Source organism: Schistocerca cancellata, chromosome 10 (assembly GCF_023864275.1).
Source record: "Schistocerca cancellata isolate TAMUIC-IGC-003103 chromosome 10, iqSchCanc2.1, whole genome shotgun sequence".
Taxonomy (NCBI): domain Eukaryota; kingdom Metazoa; phylum Arthropoda; class Insecta; order Orthoptera; family Acrididae; genus Schistocerca; species Schistocerca cancellata.
Genome location: NC_064635.1, coordinates 34,404,844 through 34,430,176, shown reverse-complemented (window position 1 = coordinate 34,430,176; position 25,333 = coordinate 34,404,844). Strand labels below are relative to the sequence as shown.

The following is a 25,333-nucleotide window of genomic DNA, read 5'->3' as shown; positions in this document are numbered from 1 at the left end:
AAGGTAGGGCGACCGCGTACGGCAACCGCAGAGGGCAACACGCAGGTAGTGCAGCAGGTGATCCGACAGCGGCCTCGGGTTTCCGTTCGCCGTGTTGCAGCTGCGGTGCAAATGACGCCAACGTCCACGTATCGTCTCATGCGCCAGAGTTTACATCTCTATCCATACAAAATTCAAATGCGGCAACCCCTCAACACCGCTACCATTGCTGCACGAGAGACATTCGCTAACGATATAGTGCACAGGATTGATGACGGCGATATGCATGTGGGCAGCATTTGGTTTACTGACGAAGCTTATTTTTACCTGGACGGCTTCGTCAATAAACAGAACTGGCGCATACGGGGAACCGAAAAGCCCCATGTTGCAGTCCCATCGTCCCTGCATCCTCAAAAAGTACTGGTCTGGGCCGCCATTTCTTCCAAAGGAATCATTGGCCCATTTTTCAGATCCGAAACGATTACTGCATCACGCTATCTGGACATTCTTCGTGAATTTGTGGCGGTACAAACTGCCTTAGACGACACTGCGAACACCTCGTGGTTTATGCAAGATGGTGCCCGGCCACATCGCACGGCCGACGTCTTTAATTTCCTGAATGAATATTTCGATGATCGTGTGATTGCTTTGGGCTATCCGAAACATTCAGGAGGCGGCGTGGATTGGCCTCCCTATTCGCCAGAAATGAACCCCTGTGACTTCTTTCTGTGGGGACACTTGAAAGACCAGGTGTACCGCCAGAATCCAGAAACAATTGAACAGCTGAAGCAGTACATCTCATCTGCATGTGAAGCCATTCCGCCAGACACGTTGTCAAAGGTTTCGGGTAATTTCATTCAGAGACTACGCCATATTATTGCTACGCATGGTGAATATGTGGAAAATATCGTACTATAGAGTTTCCCAGACCGCAGCGCCATCTGTTGTTGAAAATTGTAACTACTGTAATTTCGAAAGTTTGTCTGCCTGAAAATGTACTGTTGTCCCAAGCATATTGCAACAAACGGTGTATTTCTATCGCTGCTCGTTTAGTTTGTATTGCCGTTTCAAATATACCGGTCATTTTTGAAACACCCTGTATGACGCTGTGCACGTCTGCAGCGAAATTCCTTTGTTGGGAATCGCACCGTGAACTGTGCAGACGCGTGTCCGTAGCACTAAGGCAGTGACGTCACTATATGTAGGCGGTCTCGGCCCACCGCCGCCACGTTTCACGCACGCTATGGTGAGTCTGGCGTGACAACTGTATTCTACGGGTGGTCAATGATCTTAGACAGTTACAAGATGTAGATGATGGGAGCTTAAACATCCATGTTTTAACATCGATATTGGAGTCTTAGAAACATCGATGTTGAAGACAAAGTGTGGACCTTAAATGCTGCCAAAAATATGGCTATTTAAGTAGTAACGGGCACATCCACATCAACGGCATCTGCTTACAGGAGCCAAAATATCTTTCAAAATATTTACATTCCTAGTAGAATGTATTTCGTATTGCTTCAGTGTAACTGCTACTTTTTCATATAACTAGTTAACAAACCCAGCATTGCCTGGATACTCGTTTTGCTAATTTTCTATTAGAAACGGAAAAAAAAATGAACTGTGTTTGTAGTGCAATATCATGGAGAGTTTTTGTACGCTGGGTGCAGTTGAGTGACATGTCTACGACGTGATTTTGTAGGTGTCTCTATGACAACGTCCCTTCATCGCTCTATAAATGGCGGCCGTTTGTGCTTCACAGTCGAAAGCTGTCAAAAAGCGCTGCCGGGCTTCAGTGATCTCCTTAGGCTGACTCTACTATAGGAATGTCTTAGTGTTAAAGAATAACTGTGCAAAACATGTATTTCTTGAACGAACTCTTTTCGTTTACCAGTTTCTGTTTTGACGCTGTCATAAACACCGAAAGATGGTTCAAGTGGCTCTGAGCACTATGGGACTCAACTGCTGAGGTCATTAGTCCCCTAGAACTGAGAACTAGTTAAACCTAACTAACCCAAGGACATCACAAACATCCATGCCCGAGGCAGGATTCGAACCTGCGACCGTAGCGGCCTTGCGGTTCCAGACTGCAGCGCCTTTAACCGCACGGCCACTTCAGCCGGCCAAACACCGAAAGACTTAAGTCAAAACAAGGCCCTGTGGAGCATTCCGTTAAAGCTACTGATAGGCTTGGGAGAGCCAGCCATGACAGAAATCTTCCATCTGTTGAGCAGGATGTACGAGACAGGCGAAATAGCCTCAGATTCTAAGAATAATATTGTAATTCCCATTCCAAAGGAAGCGGGTGCTGACCGGTGTGGAAATTACCAAACTATCCGTATAATATCACACTGTTGCGAAACACTAACACGAATCCCTTACTGCAGAATCGAAAAACTAGTCTAAGCCGACCTCAGGGGAGGTCAGCTTCGATTCCGGGAGAAATGTAGGAAGACGCGAGGCAATACTGACCACACGACTTCTCATAGAAGATAGGTTAAGGAATGGCAAACCTACGTTTGTGGCATTTGTAGACTTGGAGAAAACTTTTGACAATGTTGACCGGAATACTCTTTTTCAAATTATAAAGGTGGCAGGGGTAAAATATATGAAGCGAAAGGCTGTTTACAGTTTGTAGAGGAACCAGGCGGCAGTTATAAGAGTTGAGGGGCACGAAAGGGGAGCAGTGGTTGAGATGGGGGTGAGATGTGTCTCCAGCCTGTACCCGACGTTATTCAATCTATTTACTGAGCGAGCAGTAAAAGAAACAAAAGAGAACTATGCGGTGGGAATGAAAGTCCGGGGAGAAGAAATAAAGTCTTTGAGGTTCGCCAATGACGTAATTCTGTCAGAGACAGCCAAGGACTTGGACGAGCAGTTTAGCGGAATGGGCAGTGTCTTGAAAGGAGGGTATAAGATGAACATCAACAAAAGCAAAACGAGGGTAACGGAATGTAGTCTAATTGAATCAGGTGACGCTAAGGGAATTAGATTAGGAAATGAAACACTTAAAGTAGTAGATAAGTTTTGTTATTTGGGAAGCAAAATAACTGATGATGGTCGAAGTAGGGACGATATAAAATACAGACTGGCAACGGAAAAACAAACGTTTCTGAAGAAGAGAAGCTTGTTTCCATCTTCGAGTATAAGAAGTCCTTTCTGAAAGCGTTTTTATTGAGTGTAGGCATGTATGGAAGTGAAAAATGGACAATAGACAGATTAGACAAGAAGGGAATAGAAGCATTTGAAATGTGGTGCTACAGAAGAATGCTCAAGATTAGATGGGTGGATCAGGTAACTAATGAGCAGGTAAATTACAATGAAATGAATACCCCTAGGTGCATACAGGCGTTGTTATAAGTCAACGGGGACAGTTGAAAATGTGTTCCCTGACCGGGACTCGAACCCGGGATCTCCTGCTTACTTGGCAGACGCTCTATCCATCTGAGTTACCAAGGACACAAGGGTTAGTGCGACTGCAGAGACTGATCTCTGGCAGCCTCCCGTGGGACCCACATTCTCAGCTTATATCAACGGCTGTATGTAGCTAGGAGTATTCATTTCATTGTAATTTCATTCTAATGAGCTGAATGGTCACCGATGGTACATGTCCGAAAGAACAGACACCATCTCCATATATAATGAGCAGGTAATGAATAGAATTGGGAAGAAGAGAGAAATCTGTCATACAACCTGATTAGGAGAAGGAATTGGTTGGTAGGAAACATTCCGAGGCATCAAGCGATCTCCAGTTTATTACTGGGGGGGAATCGCAGAGGGAGACCAAGACATGAATACAGTAAACAGATTCAGAAGGATGTAGGTTGCAGTAGTTACTCGGAGATGAAGAGGCTTGCACAGGATAAAATAGCATGGAGAGCTGCATCAAACCAGTCTTTGGACTGAAAACCACAACAACAACAACAACAAAAACAACATGAGTGAATAATATAATTAATACGTACAAGTAATGTAAACTACTGGCCATTAAAACTGCTACACCACGAAGATGACGTGCGACAGACGCGAAATTTAACCGACAGGAAGAAGGTGCAGTGATATGCAAAAAATTAGGTTTTCAGAGCATTCACACAAGGTTGACGCAGGTGGCGACACCTACAACGTGCTGATATGAGGAAAGTTTCCAACCGATTTCTCATACACAAACAGCAGTTGACCGGCGTTGCCTGATGAAACGTTGATGTGATGCCTCGTGTAAGGAGGAGAAATGCGTACCATCACGTTCCCGACTATGATAAAGGTCGGATTGTGGCCTATCGCGATTGCGAATTATCGTATCGCGACACTGCTGCTCGCGTTGGTCGAGATCCAATGACTGTTAGCAGAACATGCAATCGGTGGGTTCAGGAAGGCAATACGGAACGCCGTGTTGGATCTCAACGTATCACTAGCAGTCGAGATGACAGGCATCTTACCTGTATAGCTGTAACGAATCGTGCATGCATGTCTCGATTCCTGAATCAAAAGATGGGAACGTTTGCAAGACAACAACCATCTGCACGAACAGTTCGACGACGTTTGCAGCAGCATGGACTATCAGCTCGGAGACCATGGCTGCGGTTACCCTTGACGCTGCATCACAGACACGAACGCCTGCGATGGTGTACTCAACGACGAACCTGGGTGTAGGAATGGCAAAACGTCATTTTTTCGGATGAACCCAGGTTCTGTTTACAGCGTCATGATGGTCGCATGCGTGTTTGGCGACATCGCGGTGAACGCATATTGGAAGCGTGTATTCGTCATCGCCATACTGGCGTATCACCCGGCGTGATGGTATGGGGTGCCAAGGGTTACACGTCTGGGTCACGTCTTGTTCGCATTGACGGCACTTTGAACAGTGGACGTTACATTTCAGATGTGTTACGACCCGTGGCTCTACCCTTCATTCGATCCCTGCGAAACCCTTCACTTCAGCAAGATAATGCACGACCGCATGTTGCAGGTCCTGTACGGGCCTTTCTGGATACAGAAAATGTTCAACTGCTGCCCTGGCCAGCACATTCTCCAAATCTCTCACCAACTGAAAACGTCTGGTCAGTGGTGGCAGAGTCACAATACGCCAGTATCGTGTTGAAGCTGCATGGGCAGCTGTACCTGTACACGCCATCCGAGCTCTGTTTGACTCAATGCCCAGGCGTATCAAGGCCGTTATTACGGCCAGAGATGGTTGTTCTGGGTACTGATTTCTCTGGATCTATGCACCCAAATTGCGTGAAAATTCAATCACATGTCAGTTCTAGTATATTATATTTGTTCAATGAATACCCGTTTATCATCTCCATTTCTTCTTGGTGTAGCAATTTTAATGGCCAGTAGTGTAACATGTTCCTGTGATATTCACGCTATATGACGAATGTCGAAATTGCTTAATGTTTCTGTCACGAGGTTTTTGAAGACCCTCTGATGGGTTTGACCGCAGTCACACAATCCCGTTCGGACAGGGGACGGCTGAGGCACGGCCCCGGCAGACGCGGGTCAATGGCCGCCAGCGCAGCCGGGTCATCGGAATTCCGGCCACCGAGCGCTCGCTCGCGCCCTGCTTGCCATCACACACTCCCCCAAAGCGCAGCTGCTGCCCTCCAGGATTTACGGCGAGCAGTAACTTGGGCCCTACCTGCCTGACACGACATCCTGTGCTTCACTACCTGCCGGCGCTATAAATATAGACCCCGAGAGCTCCGGGTGAAAAAAATTGCCGCAGTTTTCCATTATTCAGCACCTCTAAACCGCGTCGCCTTCGGGACGGCTTCCAGCGCAGGAGCAATATTTTCTGCCACCGGCGTTGCACTGTAGCTACATCACGGGGACAACAGTGCTAGAGACGACGAATTTCTACACCCTACCATGTTGCTGAAAGCCCTGCATCTCACTACGTTATTAACCTCATAACAACAAGATCATCCCTTTAATCGACCAATACAGGGTGATTCAAAAAGAATACCACAACTTTAAAAATGTGTATTTAATGAAAGAAACATAATATAACCTTCTGTTATACATCATTACAAAGAGTATTTAAAAAGGTTTTTTTTTCACTCAAAAACAAGTTCAGAGATGTTCAATATGGCCCCCTCCAGACACTCGAGCAATATGAACCCGATACTCCAACTCGTTCCACACTCTCTGTAGCATATCAGGCGTAACAGTTTGGATAGCTGCTGTTATTTCTCGTTTCAAATCATCAATGGTGGCTGGGAGAGGTGGCCGAAACACCATATCCTTAACATACCCCCATAAGAAAAAATCGCAGGGGGTAAGATCAGGGCTTCTTGGAGGCCAGTGATGAAGTGCTCTGTCACGGGCTGCCTGGCGGCCGATCCATCGCCTCGGGTAGTTGACGTTCAGGTAGTTACGGACAGATAAGTGCCAATGTGGTGGCGCTCCATCCTGCTGAAATATGAATTGTTGTGCTTCTTGTTCGAGCTGAGGGAACAGCCAATTCTCTAACATCTCCAGTTACTGTAGTCCAGTTACAGTAGCACCTTCGAAGAAAAAGGGACCAAAAACTTTATTGGCTGAAATGGCACAGAAAACGTTCACCTTAGGCGAGTCACGTTCATACTGAGTTGTTTCCCGCGGATTCTCAGTGCCCCATATACAGACATTGTGACGGTTGACTTTCCCGTTGGTGTGGAAAGTTGCTTCATCACTAAACACAATCTTTGAAACGAAAGATTCATCTGTTTCCATTTGAGCAAGGATAAAATCACAGAAATCGATTCTTTTAATCTTATCAGCTGCAGACAGTGCTTGAACCAATTTCAGACGATAAGGTTTCATAACTAACCTTTTTTGTAGGACTCTCCATACAGTTGATTGTGGAATTTGCGGCTCTCTGCTAGCTCTGCGAGTCGATTTTCCTGGGCTGCAAACAAATGCTTGCTGGATGCGTGCTACATTTTCATCACTCGTTCTCGGCCGTCCAGAACTTTTCCCTTTGCACAAACACCCATTCTCTGTAAACTGTTTATACCAACGTTTAATACACCACCTATCATGAGGTTTAACACCATACTTCGTTCGAAATGCACGCTGAACAACTGTCGTCGATTCACTTCTGCCGTACTCAATAACACAAAAAGCTTTCTGTTGAGCGGTCGCCATCTTAGCATCAACTGACGCTGAAGCCTAGTCAACAGCGCCTCAAGCGAACAAATGTACAACTAAATGAAACTTTATAGCTCCCTTAATTCGCCGACTGATAGTGCTTAGCTCTGCCTTTTGTCGTTGCAGAGTTTTAAATTCCTAAAGTTGTGGTATTCTTTTTGATTCACCCTGTATAAAAACCCTAATATACTACTGGCCACTAAAATTCCTACACCAAGAAGAAATGCAGATGATAAACGGGTATTCATTGGACAGATATATTATACTAGAACTAACATGTGATTACATTTTCACGCAATTTGGGTGCGTAAATCCTGAGAAATCAGTACCCAGAACAACCACATCTGGCCGTAATAACGGCCTTGATACGCCTGGCCATTGAGTCAAACAGAGCTTGGATAGCGCGTACAGGTACAGCTGCCCCTGCAGCTTCAACACGATACCACAGTTAATCAAGAGTTGAGACTGGCGTATTAAGACCTTACTGAGCCCACCGAACTGCTGTTTGTGTATGAGAAATCGGTTGGAAACTTTCCTCATTTCGGGATGTTGTAGGTGTCGCCACCGGCGCCAACCTTGTGTGAATGCTCTGAAAAGCTAATCACTTGCATATCACAGCATCTTCTTCCTGTCGGTTAAATTTCGCGTCTGTAGCACGTCATCTTCGTGGTGCAATTTTAATGGCCAGTAGTGTGTAAAAAAATAGCATACCTTACTTTTGGGATTACCCTCGTACATGTGCCGGATGTCATTTTCTGGGATGGAGTTCCACGCCTCTTGCATGGTCGGTCAATACAGGGACGGTTCGTGCTGGCTGTTGGTGACGCTTGCATTATCGGATGTTGTCCCACACGTGCTCGACTGGAGACAGATGTAGTGATCGAGCAGGCCAAGGCGACATGTCGACCCTGTATAGAGCATGTTGGCTTATAACATCGATGTATGGGTGAGCGTTATCCTGTTGGAAAACACCCTCTGGAATTCTGTTCACAACAATGGCACCGCAACAGCTTCAATCACCAGAGTGACGTACAAACTTGCTGTGAGGGTGCGTGGGAAAGAACGAGAGTACTCCTGGTGTCATACGAAGTCGCACCCCGGACCATAACTGCAGGTGTAGGACCAGGGTGTCTGCCCCCGGTAGCTGAGTGGTCAGCGCGACAGAATGGCAATCCTAAGGGCCCGGTTTCGATTCCTGGCTGCGTCGGAGATTTTCTCCGCTCCGGGACTGGGTGCTGCGTTGTCCTAATGATCATCATTTCATCCGCATCGACGCGCAAGTCGCCGAAGTGGTGTCAAATCGAAAGACTTGCACCCGGCGAGTGGTCTACCCGACGGGAGGCCCTAGTCACACGACATTTACATTTAGCACCAGTGTGCCTTGCACACAGATAGCGTGGTTGCAGGGTCTCAGGTGGCTTCTTACTGAGCAAAGTGCGGCCATCTCTGGCAACGAGGAAGAACCAGCTTTTATCAGATAACACAATACAGGGTGATTCAAAAAGAATACCACAACTTTAGGAATTTAAAACTCTGCAACGACGAAAGGGAGAGCTAAGCACTATCTGTCGGCGAATTAAGGGAGCTATAAAGTTTCATTTAGTTGTACATTTGTTCGCTTGAGGCGCTACTGACTAGGCGTCAGCGTCAGTTGATGCTAAGATGGCGACCGCTCAACAGAAAGCTTTTTGTGTTATTGAGTACGGCAGAAGTGAATCGACGACAGTTGTCCAGCGTGCATTTCGAACGAAGTATGGTGTTAAACTTCCTGATAGGTGGTGTATTAAACGTTGGTATAAACAGTTTACAGAGAATGGGTGTTTGTGCAAAGGGAAAAGTTCTGGACGGCCGAGAACGAGTGATGAAAATGTAGCACGCATCCAGCAAGCATTTGTTCGCAGCCCATGAAAATCGACTCGCAGAGCTAGCAGAGAGCTGCAAATTCCACAATCAACTGTATGGAGAGTCCTACGAAAAAGGTTAGTTATGAAACCTTATCGTCTGCCGCCAGGCAGCCCGTGACAGAGCACTTCATCATTGGCCTCCAAGAAGCCCTGATCTGACCCCCTGCGATTTTTTCTTATGGGGGTATGTTAAGGATATGGTGTTTCGGCCACCTCTCCCAGCCACCATTGATGATTTGAAACGAGAAATAACAGCAGCTATCCAAACTGTTACGCCTGATATGCTACAGAGAGTGTGGAACGAGTTGGAGTATCGGGTTGATATTGCTCGAGTGTCTGGAGGGGGCCATATTGAACATCTCTGAACTTGTTTTTGAGTAAAAAAAAAACCTTTTTAAATAATCTTTGTAATGATGTATAACAGAAGGTTATATTATGTTTCTTTCATTAAATACACATTTTTAAAGTTGTGGTATTCTTTTTGAATCACCCTGTATACCTCCAGTCCGCCCTCCAATGAGGTTTTACTTGACACCACTGAATTCGCAAATGGAGGTGGTTTAGGGTCGTTGGAATGCAAGCTCCAGGACGTCTGGCTCGGAGCTGTCCTTGCAGTAACAGTTCGTTGTGTCACTGTGGTGCCAACGGCTGCTCGAATTGCTGCACCATACGTGGTATGGTGCACCACAACCATACGACGTCTTCCCTCTCGTTAGTGGCACGTGGCTTTCTGGAGGTTCGCCGGCCTGTGTGGTCGAGCGGTTCTAGGCGCTTCAGTCTGGAACCGCGCGACCGCTACTGTCACAGGTTCGAATCCTGCCTCGGGCATGGATGTGTGTGCTGTCCTTAGTTAGGTTTAAGTAGTTCTAAGTTCTAGGGGACTGATGACCTCACATGTTAAGTCCCATAGTGCTCAGAGCCATTTGAACCATCTGAACCTTTCTGGAGGTCGGTCTCTTGCGACCGTAGCTGTCCGTGACCATCGCTTCCAGTGGCTACATTCGTGGCAAGCCTTTCTGGAATATCGCGGAAGGAACATCCAGTTCTCGTAGTCCTACTACGCGATCTTGTTCGAACTGGGTGAAGTGTTGATAATGACGCCTTCGTCGCCTGAGAGGCATTGTTGACTAACATCGATTCCCACAGGGGGTGTCATGGGACCGCTGCTGTTCACAATATACATAAATAACCTGGTGGATGACATCGGAAGTTCACTGAGGCTTTTTGCAGATGATGCTGTGGTGTATCGAGAGGTTGTAACAATGGAAAATTGTACTGAAATGCAGGAGGATCTGCAGCGAATTGACGCATGGTGCAGGGAATGGCAATTGAATTTCAATGTAGACAAGTGTAATGTGCTGCGAATACAAAGAAAGATAGATCCCTTATCATTTAGCTACAAAATAGCAGGTCAGCAAGTGGAAGCAGTTAATTCCATAAATTATCTGGGAGTACGCATTAGGAGTGATTTAAAATGGAATGATCATATAAAGTTGATCGTCGGTAAAGCAAATGCCAGACTGAGATTCATTGGAAGAATCCTAAGAAATGCAATCCGAAAACAAAGGAAGTAGGTTACAGTACACTCGTTCGCCCACTGCTTGAATACTGCTCAGCGGTGTGGGATCCGTACCAGATAGGGTTGATAGAAGAGATAGAGAAGATCCAACGGAGAGCAGCGCGCTTCGTACAGGATCATTTAGTAATCGCGAAAGCGTTACGGAGATGATAGATAAACTCCAGTGGAAGACTCTACAGGAGAGACGCTCAGTAGCTCGGTACGGGCTTTTGTTAAAGTTTCCAGAACATACCTTCACCGAAGAGTCCAGCAGTATATTGCTCCCTCCTACGTATATCTCGCGAAGAGACCATGAGGATAAAATCAGAGAGATTAGAGCCCACACAGAAGCATACCGACAATCCTTCTTTCCACGAACAATACGAGACTGGAATAGAAGGGAGAACCGATAGAGGTACTCAGGGTACTCTCCGCCACACACCGTCAGGTGGCTTGCGGAGTATGGATGTACAATCTCAAAGGTAGCTAACGATCGCGACCGTCACATCGCGTATCTGAAGCAAATTTGATTCGCATTCTTTGCTACCAACACCACTCTTACGCAACTGGTGCGGAACTTAAACAGACGTCATGATTCAAATGTAGAGAGACGCCTACCAACTTTCGTTTACGTCGCGCAAGTCCTCCATGGTTTTGTGATTTTTTTTTCCGTCAGTGTACGACGCAGAGTGTGAACAGAGTCCAGAAATTGTCATTCCCCCAACCGATTCCTGATCACTCCGATCGTGTGATCGTGTCGTAGTATTCTAAACGTAGCATTTAAATTTACACTGTATCACAACGTCACGTGTTCCAAACATTTTATCAGGCTAATTCATGTACTGTCAGCGGCCTGGAGGCACTGACTTAGCGGGCCAGCCCCGACTCGCATGATGACCTCTGGAGAACACTTTTCGATTCCACACTTTCCACGGGTGGCAAACCATTATCGGCACACTACGATTAGGTTGGTTAGAGATTAGCAAGTCTCTGAGGCTAACAATGATACTATCATCATAAGGTGAGCATCTACATCTACATATCTACATACATACTCCGCTAGCCACCAAGCGGTGTGTGGCGGAGGGCACAATTCGCGCCAAAGTCATATTTTCCCCCCTCTGTTCCACTCGCGGATCGCGCGAGGGAAAAACGACTGTCTGAACGCCTCAGTACGAGCTCTTATTTCCCTTATCTTTGAATGATGATCATGGCGCGCTTTGAAAGTTGGTGGTAATAATATATGCTCTACATCCTCGGTGAAGATTGGATTTCGGAATTTAGTGAGCAGACCCTTCTGATTAGCGCGTCGTCTATCTGCAAGTGTGTCCCACTTCAAACTTTCCATGAGATTTGTAACGCTCTCGTGATGGCTAAATGTACCAGTCAAGAGTCTTGCCGCTCTTCTTTGGACCTTCTCAATCTCCTGAATAAGACCCAACTGTTAAGGGTCCCATACAGACGAACAATACTCTAAGACTGGAAGAACTAACGTATTGTAAGCTATTTCCTTTTTGAAGGAATGCATCGCTTCAGGATTCTAACAATAAACCGCAATCTACAGTTCGCCTTACCCGTTACTTGTGTAATCTGATCATTCCATTTGAGATCATTTCGAATAGTCACGCCCAGATACTTGACTGATGTTACCGCTTCCAAAGACTGATCATTTACTTTGTACTCATACATTAATGGCGATTTTCGCCTTGTTATACGCAGTAGGTTACACTTACTAATATTGAGAGATAACTGCTAGTCATTACAAAAATGGTTCAAATGGCTCTGAGCACTATGGGACTTAAAATCTGAGGTCATCAGTCCCCTAGACTTAGAACTACTTAAACCTAACTAACCTAAGGACATCACACACATCCATGCCCGAAGCAGGATTCGAACCTGCGACCGTAGCGGTCGCGCGGTTCCAGACCGAAGTTCCTAGAACCACTTGGCCACACCGGCCGGCCAGTCGCTACACCACGCATTCATTTTCTGCAAATCCTCATTGCCACGAATGTAGCCACTGGAAGCGATGGTCACGGACAGCTACGGTCGCAAGAGACCGACCTCCAGAAAGGTTCAAATGGTTCAAATGACTCTAAGCACTATGGGCTTTAACATCTGAGGTCATCAGTCCCCTAGACTTAGAACTACTTAAACCTACCTAACCTAAGGACATCACACATATCCAAGCCCGACGCAGGATTCGAACCTGCGACCGTAGCAGCAGCGCGGTTCCGGACTGAAGCGCCTAGAACCTCTCGCCACAGCGGCCGGCTACTTTCCTGTAGACTACAGCATCATCGGCAAACAGTCTAAGGCCGCTGTCAATACCATCAACCAGGTCGTTTATTGTCGGGAGCCTATTATGTCATCTTACAGTTTATTAACTGACAAATGATTAAAATTTCGTAGATGGAAATGAATATTTAAATTCTTCCCGCACTCACAAGGGAACCTCTCCATCGCACCCCCCTCAGATTTAGTTATAAGTTGGCACAGTGGATAGGCCTTCAAAGACTGAATACAGATGAATCGAGAAAACAGGAAGAAGTTGTGTGGAACTATGAAAAAAATAAGCAAAATATACACACTGAGTAGTCTATGTGCAAGATACGCAACATCAAGGATAGTGTGAGCTCGGGAGCGCCGTGGTCTCGTGGTTAGCATGATCAGCTGCAGAACGAAAGGTCCTTGGTTCAAGTCTTCCCTCGAGTGAAAAGTTTAATTTTTTATTTTCAGACAATTACTATCTGTCCGTCCGATGCGAGGTAACACCTAAAGAAACATCGAAACACACGACGTCAGTCGACTACAGCGCACGGAAGAGAGAGTATTCCTGCTAATGAGGCTCCCTAGTTGACTGTTCGCTACTTTGGACGAGAGTGCATTAAATGTTTTCGGTTCCCATTGAAGAGGCACGTCCTTTCGTCTACTTATCGCACGATTTTTCGGTGCGGTCGCAAAACACAGACACTAAACTTATTACAGTGAACAGAGACGTCAATGAACGAACGGACAGATCATAACTTTGCGAAAATAAAGGAAGTAAACTTCTCACTCGAGGGAAGACTTGAACCCAGAACCTTCCGGTCCGCAGCTGCTCACGCTAACCACGGGACCACGGCGCTCCTGAGCTCACACTCTCCTTGATGGGGTCGACAGAAGCGTCCGATCCCAGGCGTCGGCTTTGACTCGTGACGTAAGGGTGTTGTCGTGTGTGACGTCATGACGGCGCGGAGTTTGGTTTGTGAGTGTGGCGTGTTTGTAGATGTCGTCGTGTTGTGGTTTGTCGTGCTTTCTGGTGGTATGTTCAGGGTTTTCGTTTGTGTGGTGTAATGGGCTCAGTTTGCTTTTGCTCATTATCCAGAATTGTTAGTGTCGGCTGTGTTTGTAGTGGAATTCGTTTCAGTGAGTTAACGATTTTGTGTGAAGGTTAATTTAGTGTTGTTCGCTGTACGTCGTGTGGTAATTTAAGTAAAATTAAATCGGTTGTTGTTTTTGTTCAGGAATGGATATGACGGATAAAATTAACAGTGCGCAGGTCAAGAGAAGTGTTCGATCCCAATGTGTGGCTGTGTATATTGATATGGGTATCGGGAGATATTTTTGTGCTATATAGGCCAAAGGAAGTGTTTGATCCTGATTTATGGGATCGGGAGCTGCTGTTGAGCTATATAGGTCAAGGGAAGTGTCCGATTCCAGATGATAATTGTGTTTAGTGGTATTTGGGGAGTTTTGTGATGTCGGTTTTTTCGTGGTTTTGTATGGGGGTGGGTGTCTAAATTTGTTTATATTTAGTTTGCCCCCCACGCAAAAACACCTCATTTCCCGCGCTTGTCCCGTTAGTGTCATTAGGCTTTTTGTGGAAAGTGTGTGTGTTTGTTTTTCGATGTATTTTCGTCCTCATAATGTGTACGTACCGACTTTATATGCTCCATATTGGAATCGTGGTGTACGGTCGTTTCTACCATACTTGTGACGTCATGGGTCAAAGCAGACGGGCGGGATCGGACGCTTCCGTATTTCCCTTCTACCTGTTTTCTCGATTGATCTGTGTTCAGTTTTTCAAGGCCTATCCACTGTGCCAACTTATAACTAAATCTGAGGGGGGTGCGATGGGGAGGTTCCCTTGTCAGAACCGTTTCTCAGTAGTGGTTTTGGTGATAAAAAGCACCGGAATAAAATCGAACCGTCCAGATGAATTGCGCGCTCTGCTACAGATCACGTGAAAGACGCGTGTGTTGTTTCGGTGCGGTCGAACCGCATGGGAGGTTTACGTAAGCGTAGCGTGCGACGCCGGCAGGCTAATCCTCTGGAAGGACGCCAGCGCAGTCACAACACAACACAGACCTTGGCCGGCGAATGTGTCGGAAGGTAGCGGTCGGTACGTGTGGGCGCGTACATAAATATTCAGAAAATTACATTTCTTGAACAGAACACCTAGGACGCAAGAAAAGTGCGAGTATTGTACGTGAAAATAATTGAAGAGGTTTTAATCATAGCGTGTAGGCTTTCACGGCCGGCGTCGAGTCGTAGACTCACCTCAGATGATGTTGCCCGCTGCTGGCAACGAAACGTCAGGGAGAAATATTTCTACTATTGGACCACGGCCTCTTAGCCCGGAAGTTTTAATTACTGAAGAAGTTTTATTTGACACAGTGTCGGACCTCGTGGCACAATGCGGTGCAATCGGTGCTTATCTCGAATGTAAACAGTCAGTGCTGCCAAGTAACTACAGATCATAAGTTATAATTCAGAAGGGATTGTTATAAGTCTTTCCGGTCATTCAAACATGTTCGTACGAATCGCCTAGAAGAAAACATAGAGGCACTCAGACTGAGCTTACCACCATCTTATACCGTATATAACAAGACGTATGAGACAGGCGAAATTCCCTCAGACTTCAAGAAGAGTATAACAATTCCAATCCCAAAGAAAGCAGGTGTTGACAGATGTGAAAATTACCGAACTATCAGTTTAATAAGTCACAGCTGCAAAATACTGACGCAAATTCTTTGCAGACGGATGGAAACACTGGTAGAAGCCGACCTCGGTGAAGATCAGTTTGGATTCCGTAGAAATGTTGGAACACGTGAGGCAATACTGACCCTACGACTTATGTTAGAAGAGAGATCAAGGAAAGGCAAACCTACGTTTCTAGCATTTGTAGACTTAGAGAAAGCTTTTGACAATGTTGACTGGAATACTCTCTTTCAAATTCTGAAGATGGCAGGGGTAAAATACAGGGAGCGAAAGGCTATTTACAATTTGTACAGAAACCATACGGCAGTTATAAGAGTCGAGGGACATGAAAGGGAAGCAGCGGTTGGGAAGGGAGTGAGACAGGGTTGTAGCCTCTCCCCGATGCTATTCAATCTGTATATTGAGCAGGCAGGAAAGGAAACAAAAGAAAAGTTCGGAGTAGGTATTAAAATCCATGGAGAAGAAATAAAAACTTTGAGGTTCGCCGATGACATTGTAATCCTGTCAGATTAGTTTATAAAGGCGAATGTCGTGGGTAAATAAAAGAGAAGTAGCAGTTTGGGGAAGGTGGTATCCCAGACTCAGCAATGTCTTCAGAAAGTCCAACCGTTCGGAGTCAAATTTTGGAGACATACACAAAATGTGGTTGACATCAGTTTCCTACTCACATGCTGGTGAAGTGTAAACGTTGATCCGATGTCGATGTTGAGGAAAAAGGGTGTGATTGAAGCGAAGGCGTTTGATAGCAGAAATCGTGGATCCGTTCAAATGTGTCCTTATGAACCACGGCAGTGAAAGAATCCGAGGTAGGAGCACTGCATAATAACCGCCTTCCGTTTGCTGGTAAACATTAAACATCTCTTTGCCATTGTTGGTTTGCCTAACCCTTGACCTCACATACTGGCTGTTTGAGGTAATGTCAGATCCAGAACAGTGCCTAAAGATGTATCTTGCTTGGCTAAAACATCATATTCATCATTATATAGGATACCTGCGGGGGAAGGCACCCAGATCAAATGGATTGTTCGTCCCATGTGTGTGCTGTGAATATATTCAGAAACTACATCCACGGTGTAGTGGTTAGTTGCTTTGTTCCATCTCCGGTACAGAATATTTTGAAGGACGCTTTGAGAGTCGGACACAATTAATATCTAGAGGAAGGTGGTGGAAGAGACAAACTTAAGAGCTTCCAGAAGTGCCACTATCTCCTCCGTAAATATAGAAGCTCTTGGGAGAAGCTGCGCGGGGTAGCCGTTCGGTCTGGGGCGCCTTGTCACGGTTCACGCGTCTCCCTCCGTCGGATGTTCGAGTCTTCCCTCGGGCATGGGTGTGTGTGTCGTCCTTAGCCTAAGTCAGTTTAGGTCAGATTAAGTAATGTGTAAGCCTAGGGATCGATGACGTAAGCAGTTTGTCCCATAGTCCTTACCATAAATTTCCAAATTTATTGGGAGCAGTCTGAAGGTTTTCCGGATAACAATCTGAGGGTAAGGAAATCCACGTCCAGTATACTCTTCCTGCGGAATTGTGGACCCATCGGTCTATACAGAGAGGAAACCAAGCCGCTAAGCTGCAACGAGATGGCTGATTTCACTATTGACGTTAGCACTTTTTAAACAGTTTATATTAAAATAACAGAGTGTTATATGACAACTTAGTGTATGAAGACAGTAGTCAAAAGGAGGCAAATGCGATGAACATCGTATACTGCCTCCGTTCTTAATCTGTCACAACGCCTCGTCTACTGCACTGTGATTGTGAAGTCAAGGTCGATGTTTTGGGCGTGGCCAGGACAGGGAGTAGAGTAAGGGGTGCTCATTTACGAGACAGAGAGCTGAAACGCGGTTTCTCCTTTTCTGGTCTCCTTACGTTCGCGACTTAAGAGACCGACCGCTCGCGACCTCTGGGTGAGCGTCTTCCCAGGTAAATCCGTAGCAACCGCTGGTGAGCTCTTACTTCCTACGTGTTAACGACCAAGTCCTGCTAAAACTTGAGTCGCAAAGGTTAACAAAATTCTTTCTATCCATATGTGGCATACAGCAAACCAGTGCTTAACAGTACTTGGTTGCAATTTTAGTTTTTTTTATTTTTCAACGACGCGTTTCGCCTTATTTAGGCATCTTCAGGTTATCTTTTCTAGATGGACGCGAGAGGCACGTGGACACGGCGCTGTGGCGCATTATACTTACTGCCTGAGCCCCCATCTTACTGGTACTCACTCCTTTGAACGGAACGTGTTATGCAGATCTTGGTGCCTCTCGCGTCCATCTAGAAACATAACCTGAAGATCCCTAAATAAGACGAAACGCGTCGTTGAAAAATAAAAATCTAAAATTGCAACAAAGACTGTTTTTAACCACTACGGTTAACAAAATGGCACCGAGAAACCGAATATTTTGCTTCTCGAGAGCACGGCAACAAAATTAGCCTTCATTACGAAGATACACATCACTACTCCAGTTCACACTTAAGCGCCTGGCAGAATGTTAATCGAACCGCCTTCAGACTATTTCTCTACCGTTCTGTCCTCGAACAGCGCGCGGGAAAATTGAACACTTAAATCTCTTTTTGTGTGAGCTCTGATTTCTCTTATTTTATTACGGTGACCATTTCTTCCTGTGCAGGCTGGCGTCAATAAAATATTTTCTGATTCAGAGGAGAAACTCGCAGATTGCAATTTCGTGGAAAGATCTCGCTGCAACGAAAAACCGCCTTTGTTTTAATAACTGCCACCGTTTTATCAACTCCACAATCTTACATTTCTGAGCAATTTGTTTCTCATTTCTATTTATATAAGGCAATGTCCTGACTAACTGATTCATCAACGCCCAGCCCTAACAGCTAAGGATAGAAGCTTGAAATTTGAAGACAGTGTGGGCCTTCTACTGCTGGCGTCGTTTAAGAAGGGATTTGTTTCAAATTTCAACCCTAAGGGGCTGAAATAGGAGATGAAGGTTTTTTTTTTAATGTCTGTACTAAGACAATTTTGAAGCTAGAGCTACGAAAATCGGCATTTGGTTTCTCGGTCACAAATGAACAAGTATGTGTTTCAGCATTTTTGAAATTGAACCCTTAAGGGGATGAAACAGGGGATGAGATTTTTTATGAAAGTATTTCATTATGAAAGAATTTAAAAACTGAATCTATGAAAATTTAAATTTGGTTACTCAGTTAGAAATACGAAATACTAGAATTCAACCCATATGGGGCTGAAACAGGGTGAGACTGATTCATTCGCTGATCGTCGCCCACACCAAACCGCTAAGGATAGAAACTTGGAAGTTTTGAGAGGGTGTGGATTTTATACTTTAGGCATCTTTTAAGAAGTATATACTTATATAGATATGGTGTCAGTTCTTTCTGACATGTCCGTAAGAACAGACACCATATCCATGTAAGTATATAGCTCTGGCAATGCCGGCCATGACCCTCTTCTTATGTGCGGATGCGCACGTATTACCCGAACTCTTATGGGACCTGGTAAGAATGTCTTCCACGAGTAATGCGTGTCTTGGGTAGGGACACAAGGAATGTAGTGTGTGGACATATAAGGTGGGAATGTGGGTCCCGTGGGAGGCGTGCGCGAGATAGTCCCTGCAGTCGCACTATCTTTTGTGCCCTCGGTGGCTCAGATGGATAGAGCGTCTGACATGTAAGCAGGAAATCCCGGGTTCGAGTCCCGATCGGGGCACACATTTTCACCTGTCCCCTGCAAGTCAACATCTGAAGAAATTAGAATTATATATTAATTCTAATTATATGTTAATTCTAATTTCTTTTAAGAAGGGACTGTCTGAAATTCCACTCGTAAGAGGCTGAAATAGGGGATGAAAGCCATTCTGAAAGTATATTGCTATTAAGGTAATTTTGAAGCTACAACTATGAAAACTGATATTTGGTTTCTGAGTCAGAAAATAAAACAAGTGAGCGTTTCTGCGTTTCTGGAAATTCAACTACTAAGGGGTTAAAATAGTGTGTGAAAGTTTCTTAAATAAATAAATACTAAAAACCGCTGTAGGATTTTTAAGGCTATGTCTATCACAACTGGTATTTGACTTCTCGGCTAGGAATAAAAATTACGTGTTTCAGTGTATCTAAAAATTTAGCCCCTAAGGGAGTGCAGTAGAGGATGAAAATTTTTAGGAAACTATTCCACTTCATTAAAAAAAATTTTAAAGCCAAATTTATGAAAATGAATTTCACTTCTCGGTTAAATATAAATAAATACTTGTTAGTGGATGAAAGTTGCTATGGAAATGCTTCCACAAGAACAAAAAAGGCATGATTAACACAAAATTTGGACTCAAATTACCAGAATCGCCTTCTGGTCAGAAGTAGATTCGGAAAAGATCAAGCTTATAAGGTGCTGTAATTTCTGAACAATATAAAATTCGTTTGAATAAAAACAAAAACAAAAATCTCTGCAGACCGAATAGTCTATGCGAGAAGAGTAGCGGGCGCTAATCTAGTATTTCATAAAAACTAATCATCGCCCTACCACATGAGGTTACACCTCGAACACCAGTAGCGGCGTGCTAATCATATCGTTAAAGGAAGGAAAAATGAAAGGTTGGGGTTTCCACGGGGAGAAAAATAGCCATCTTGTCGTCAGTGAAATCGACTCTGAATAATTTTGTTCATTTCACTGGTTAACTCGGCCAAAGCCGCAAGAAAAGTGAGAGCATTACAAGACGACTACTGACGACTGTAACAGTTCTGAAATGCGGAGCAAAAAATGGAGATATTCTTTTCCCCTACCACGGGAATGGCGTTTCCAAGTCCATTCGTGGCTGAAGGCAGGAAATGAGGGAGATCTCTCTTCCAAGACAGTCGAGATTTTTAACTCTTAGCGAGTGATGGACGATCTGCGAGCAGCGGCTGAAAATTTTTTATTAAAAAATGAGGGGAGGATGGAGGGGAATAAATGCACTATGTAGGGTGGAGGATAATGTTCGTTCTCTCGTGGCGCCGAAAGTATATGGAGTCTAGAGGATGAATCTAGAGCTACGAAATACTGAATTACATAAGAGTCTTCGATTCTGTGTACTCATCCCACGATCTACGCAAGGCGATTGAACGTTCTGATATTGGAATTTCGCTTTACCTTGTGGCCTAATTACGAGAAACTGATAAAGGCATGCGTATTCCAAGTACAGAGATATGTAAATAGGCAGAACACGGCGCTGCGGTCGGCAACGCCTATACGAGGTGCATTCAAGTTCTAAGGCCTCCGCTTTTTTTTTAATTAACTACACACCCGAAATGGATGAAACTGGCGTTACTTCTCGACGTAATCGCCCTGCAGACCTACACATTTTTCACAACGCTGACGCCACGATTCCGTGGCAGCGGCGAAGGCTTCTTTAGGAGTCTGTTTTGACCACTGGAAAATCGCTGAGGCAATAGCAGCACGGCTGGTGAATGTGCTGCCACGGAGAGTGTCTTTCATTGTTGGAAAAAGCCAAAAGTCACTAGGAGCCAGGTCAGGTGAGTAGGGAGCATGAGGAATCACTTCAAAGTTGTTATCACGAAGAAACTGTTGCGTAACGTTAGCTCGATGTGCGGGTGCGTTGTCTTGGTGAAACAGCACACGCGCAGCCCTTCCCGGACGTTTTTGTTGCAGTGCAGGAAGGAATTAGTTCTTCAAAACATTTTCGTAGGATGTACCTGTTACCGTAGTGCCCTTTGGAACGCAATGGGTAAGGATTACGCCCTCGCTGTCCCAAAACACGGACACCATCATTTTTTCAGCACTGGCGGTTACCCGAAATTTTTTTGGTGGCGGTGAATCTGTGTGCTTCCATTGAGCTGACTGGCGCTTTGTTTCTGGATTGAAAAATGGCATCCACGTCTCATCCATTGTCACAACCAACGAAAAGAAAGTCCCATTCGTGCTGTCGTTGCGCGTCAACATTGCTGGGCAACACGCCACACGGGCAGCCGTGTGTGGTCGTCCGTCAGCATTCGTGGCACCCACCTGGATGACACTTTTCGCATTTTCAGGTCGTCGTGCAGGATTGTGTGCACAGAACCCACAGAAATGCCAACTCTGGAGGCGATCTGTTCGACAGTCATTCGGCGATCCCCCAAAGCAATTCTCTCCACTTTCTCGATCGTGTTGTCAGACCAGTTTGTGCTAGCCCGAGCTTGTTTCGGTTTGTTGTCACACGATGTTCTCTGCCTTCATTAAACTGTCGCACCCACGAACGCACTTCCGATACATCCGTAACTCCGTCACCACATGTCTCCTTTAACTGTCGATGAATTTCAATTGGTTTCACACCATGCAAATTCAGAAAACGAATGATTGCACGCTGTTCAAGTAAGGAAAACGTCGCCATTTTAAGTATTTAAAACAGTTCTCATTCTCGCCGCTGGCGGTAATATTCATCTGCCATAAGGTGCTGCCATCTCTGGGACGTATTGACAATGAACGCGGCCTCATTTTAAAACAATGCGCATGTTTCTATCTCTTTCCAGTCCAGAGAAAAAAAATCGGAGGCCTTAGAACTTGAATGCACCTCGTATATGACAACAAGTGTCTGGCGCAGTTGTTATATCGGTTACTGCTGCTACAATGACAGATTAGCAAGATTTGAACGTGGTGTTATAGTGGGCACACGAGCGATGGGACACACCATCTCCGAGGTACCGATGAAGTGGAGATTTTCCCGTAAGACCATTTTACGAGAGTATCGTGAATATCAGGAATCCGTTAAAACAACAAATCTCCGACATCGCTGCGACCGGAAAAAGATCCTGCAAGAACGGGACCAAAGACGACTGAAGAGAATCGTTCAACATGACACACATGCAACCCTTCGGAAAATTGCTGCAGATTTCAATGTTGGGCCAGCAACAAGTGTCAGAGTGCGAACCACTCAACGAAACATCATGGATATGGCCTTTCGGAGCCCTTAGGCCCAGTCGTGTAACCTTGATGGCTGGGCGACAGAAAGCTTTACGCCTCGCCTGGGCCTGTCAACACCGACATTGGACTGTTGATGACTGAAAACATGTTGTCCGATCGAACGAGTCTCGTTTCAAATTGTATCGAGCGGGTGGACGTGTGCAGGTATGGAGACAACCTCATGAATCCATAGACCCTGCATGTCAGCAGGAGACTGTTCAAGCTGGTGGAGGCTCTGTAATGGTCAGGGGCGTGCGCATTGGAATGATATGGGACCCCTGATATGCCTACATAAGACTGACAAGTGACAAGTATGTAAGCATCTTATCTGATCACCTGCATCTATTCCAGTCCATTGCGCATTCTGATGGGCAATTCCAGCAGGACAATGCGACACCCCACACGTCCAGAACTGCTACACAGTGGCTCCAGGAATACTCTTCTGAGCTTAAACACTTCCGCTGGCCACCAGACTCCCCAGACATACGAGGTGTGGCTAGAAAAAAACCGGACTAGTACTGGTGAAACAATAAAACGAATGCAATAAGGCTGGAAGTCGCGTGGCCTGTCACGTGACTCTCGCTCCGCCTACTGCTCGAGTTTCATCTGCCTCCTGCACTCAGTCTGCCCGTGGCGTCTGTTTTAAGTAGTTGACGTTTTGTCTGTGCGTCGGAAAATGTTGAGTGTACAGAAAGAACAGCGTGTTAACATCAAATTTTGTTTCAAACCAGGAAAATCTGTAAGTGAAACGTTTGTAATGTTACAACAAGTGTACGGCGATGATTGTTTATCGCGAACACAAGTGTTTGAGTGGTTTAAACGATTTAAAGATGGCCACGAAGACACCAGTGATGAAACTCGCACTGGCAGACCATTGTCAGCAAAAACTGATGCAAACATTGAAAAAATCGGTAAACTTGTTCGACAAGATCGCCGTTTAACAATCAGAGCAGAGCAGCGATCTTGTCAAACAAGTTTACCGATTTTTTCAATGTTTGCATCAGTTTTTGCTGACAATGGTCTGCCAGTGCGAGTTTCATCACTGGTGTCTTCGCGGCCATCTTTAAATCGTTTAAACCACTCAAACACTTGTGTTCGCGATAAACAATCATCGCCGTACACTTGTTGTAACATTACAAACGTTTCACTTACAGATTTTCCTGGTTTGAAACAAAATTTGATGTTAACACGCTGTTCTTTCTGTACACTCAACATTTTCCGACGCACAGACAAAACGTCAACTACTTAAAACAGACGCCACGGGCAGACTGAGTGCAGGAGGCAGATGAAACTCGAGCTGTAGGCGGAGCGAGAGTCACGTGACAGGCCACGCGACTTTCAGCCTTATTGCATTCGTTTTATTGTTTCACCAGTACTAGTCCGGTTTTTTTCTAGCCACACCTTGTAAACATTAAAAAAATGGTTCAAATAAGTCTGAGCACTATGGGATTTAACTCCTGAGGTCATCAGTCCTCTACAATCCTCTACAACGTACTTAAACCTAACTAACCTAAGGACATCACACATATCCATGCCCGAGGCAGGATTCAAACCTGCGACCGTAGCGGTCGCGCGGTTCCAGACTGTAGCGCCTAGAACCGCTCAGCCACCTCTGCGGGCCATCAACATTATTGAGCATATATGGGACGCCTTGCGACATGCTGTTCAGAAGAGATCTCCGACCCCTCGCACTCTTACGGATTTATGGACAGCCCAGCAGGATTCATGGCTTCAGTTCCCTTCAGCACTGCTTCAGACATTGTTTGAGCCCAGGCCACGTCGTGTTGCGGCAGTTCTGCGTGCTCGTGAGGGGCCCTACACGATATCAGGCAGGTGTGCCAGTTTCTTTGGTTCTTCAGTTCACGTCGCGGTGTGTGACGACATACGTGCGTTGATAGAGAACAGAACACTGGCGACGTCATTTGTGAGTCAAAGTAAGAGCATATGGACTATCAGACCAATTGTGTGATTTGATTGAGGAGTTCCTAGATAACAGGACGCAGCACGTCATTCTCAATGGAGAGAAGTCTTCTGAAGTAAGAGTGATTTCAGGTGTGCCACAGGGGAGTCTCATAGGACCGTTGCTATTCACAATATACATAAATGACCTGGTGGATGACATCGGAAGTTCACTGAGGCTTTTTGCAGATGATGCTGTGGTGTATCGAGAGGTTGTAACAATGGAAAATTGTACTGAAATGCAGGAGGATCTGCAGCGAATTGACGCATGGTGCAGGGAATGGCAATTGAATCTCAATGTAGACAAGTGTAATGTGCTGCGAATACACAGAAAGATAGATCCTTTATAATTTAGCTACAAAATAGCAGGTCAGCAACTGGAAGCAGTTAATACCATAAATTATCTGGGAGTACGCATTAGGAGTGATTTAAAATGGAATGATCATATAATGTTGATCGTCGGTAAAGCAGATGCCAGACTGAGATTCATTGGAAGAATCCTAAGGAAATGCAATCCGAAAACAAAGGAAGTAGGTTACAGTACGCTTGTTCACCCACTGCTTGAATACTGCTCAGCAGTGTGGGATCCGTACCAGATAGGGTTGATACAAGACATAGAGAAGATCCAACGGAGAGCAGCGCGCTTCGTTACAGGATCATTTAGTAATCGCGAAATCGTTTCGGAGATGATAGATAAACTCCAGTGGAAGACTCTGCAGGAGAGACGCTCAGTAGCTCGGTACGGGCTTTTGTTGAAGTTTCGAGAACATACCTTCACCGAAGAGTCAAGCAGTATATTGCTCCCTCCTACGTATATCTCGCGAAGAGACCATGAGGATAAAATCAGAGAGATTAGAGCCCACACAGAGGCATACCGACAATCCTTCTTTCCACGAACAATACGAGACTGGA

The 25,333-nt window shown here is 45.4% G+C and overlaps 1 protein-coding gene and 1 non-coding gene across 2 annotated transcripts in view; one reads left to right on the top strand and one right to left on the bottom strand.

Moving 5' to 3' along the window:
* The window catches only part of LOC126106341 (uncharacterized), a 44,621-nt gene that overhangs the window by 657 nt on the left and 18,631 nt on the right, over positions 1 to 25,333 (top strand). The gene's annotated exons all lie outside the window — the stretch shown is intronic.
* Positions 3,365 to 3,438, bottom strand: Trnat-agu (transfer RNA threonine (anticodon AGU)). The gene has a single exon. It is a non-coding gene; the product is annotated as a tRNA-Thr (tRNA).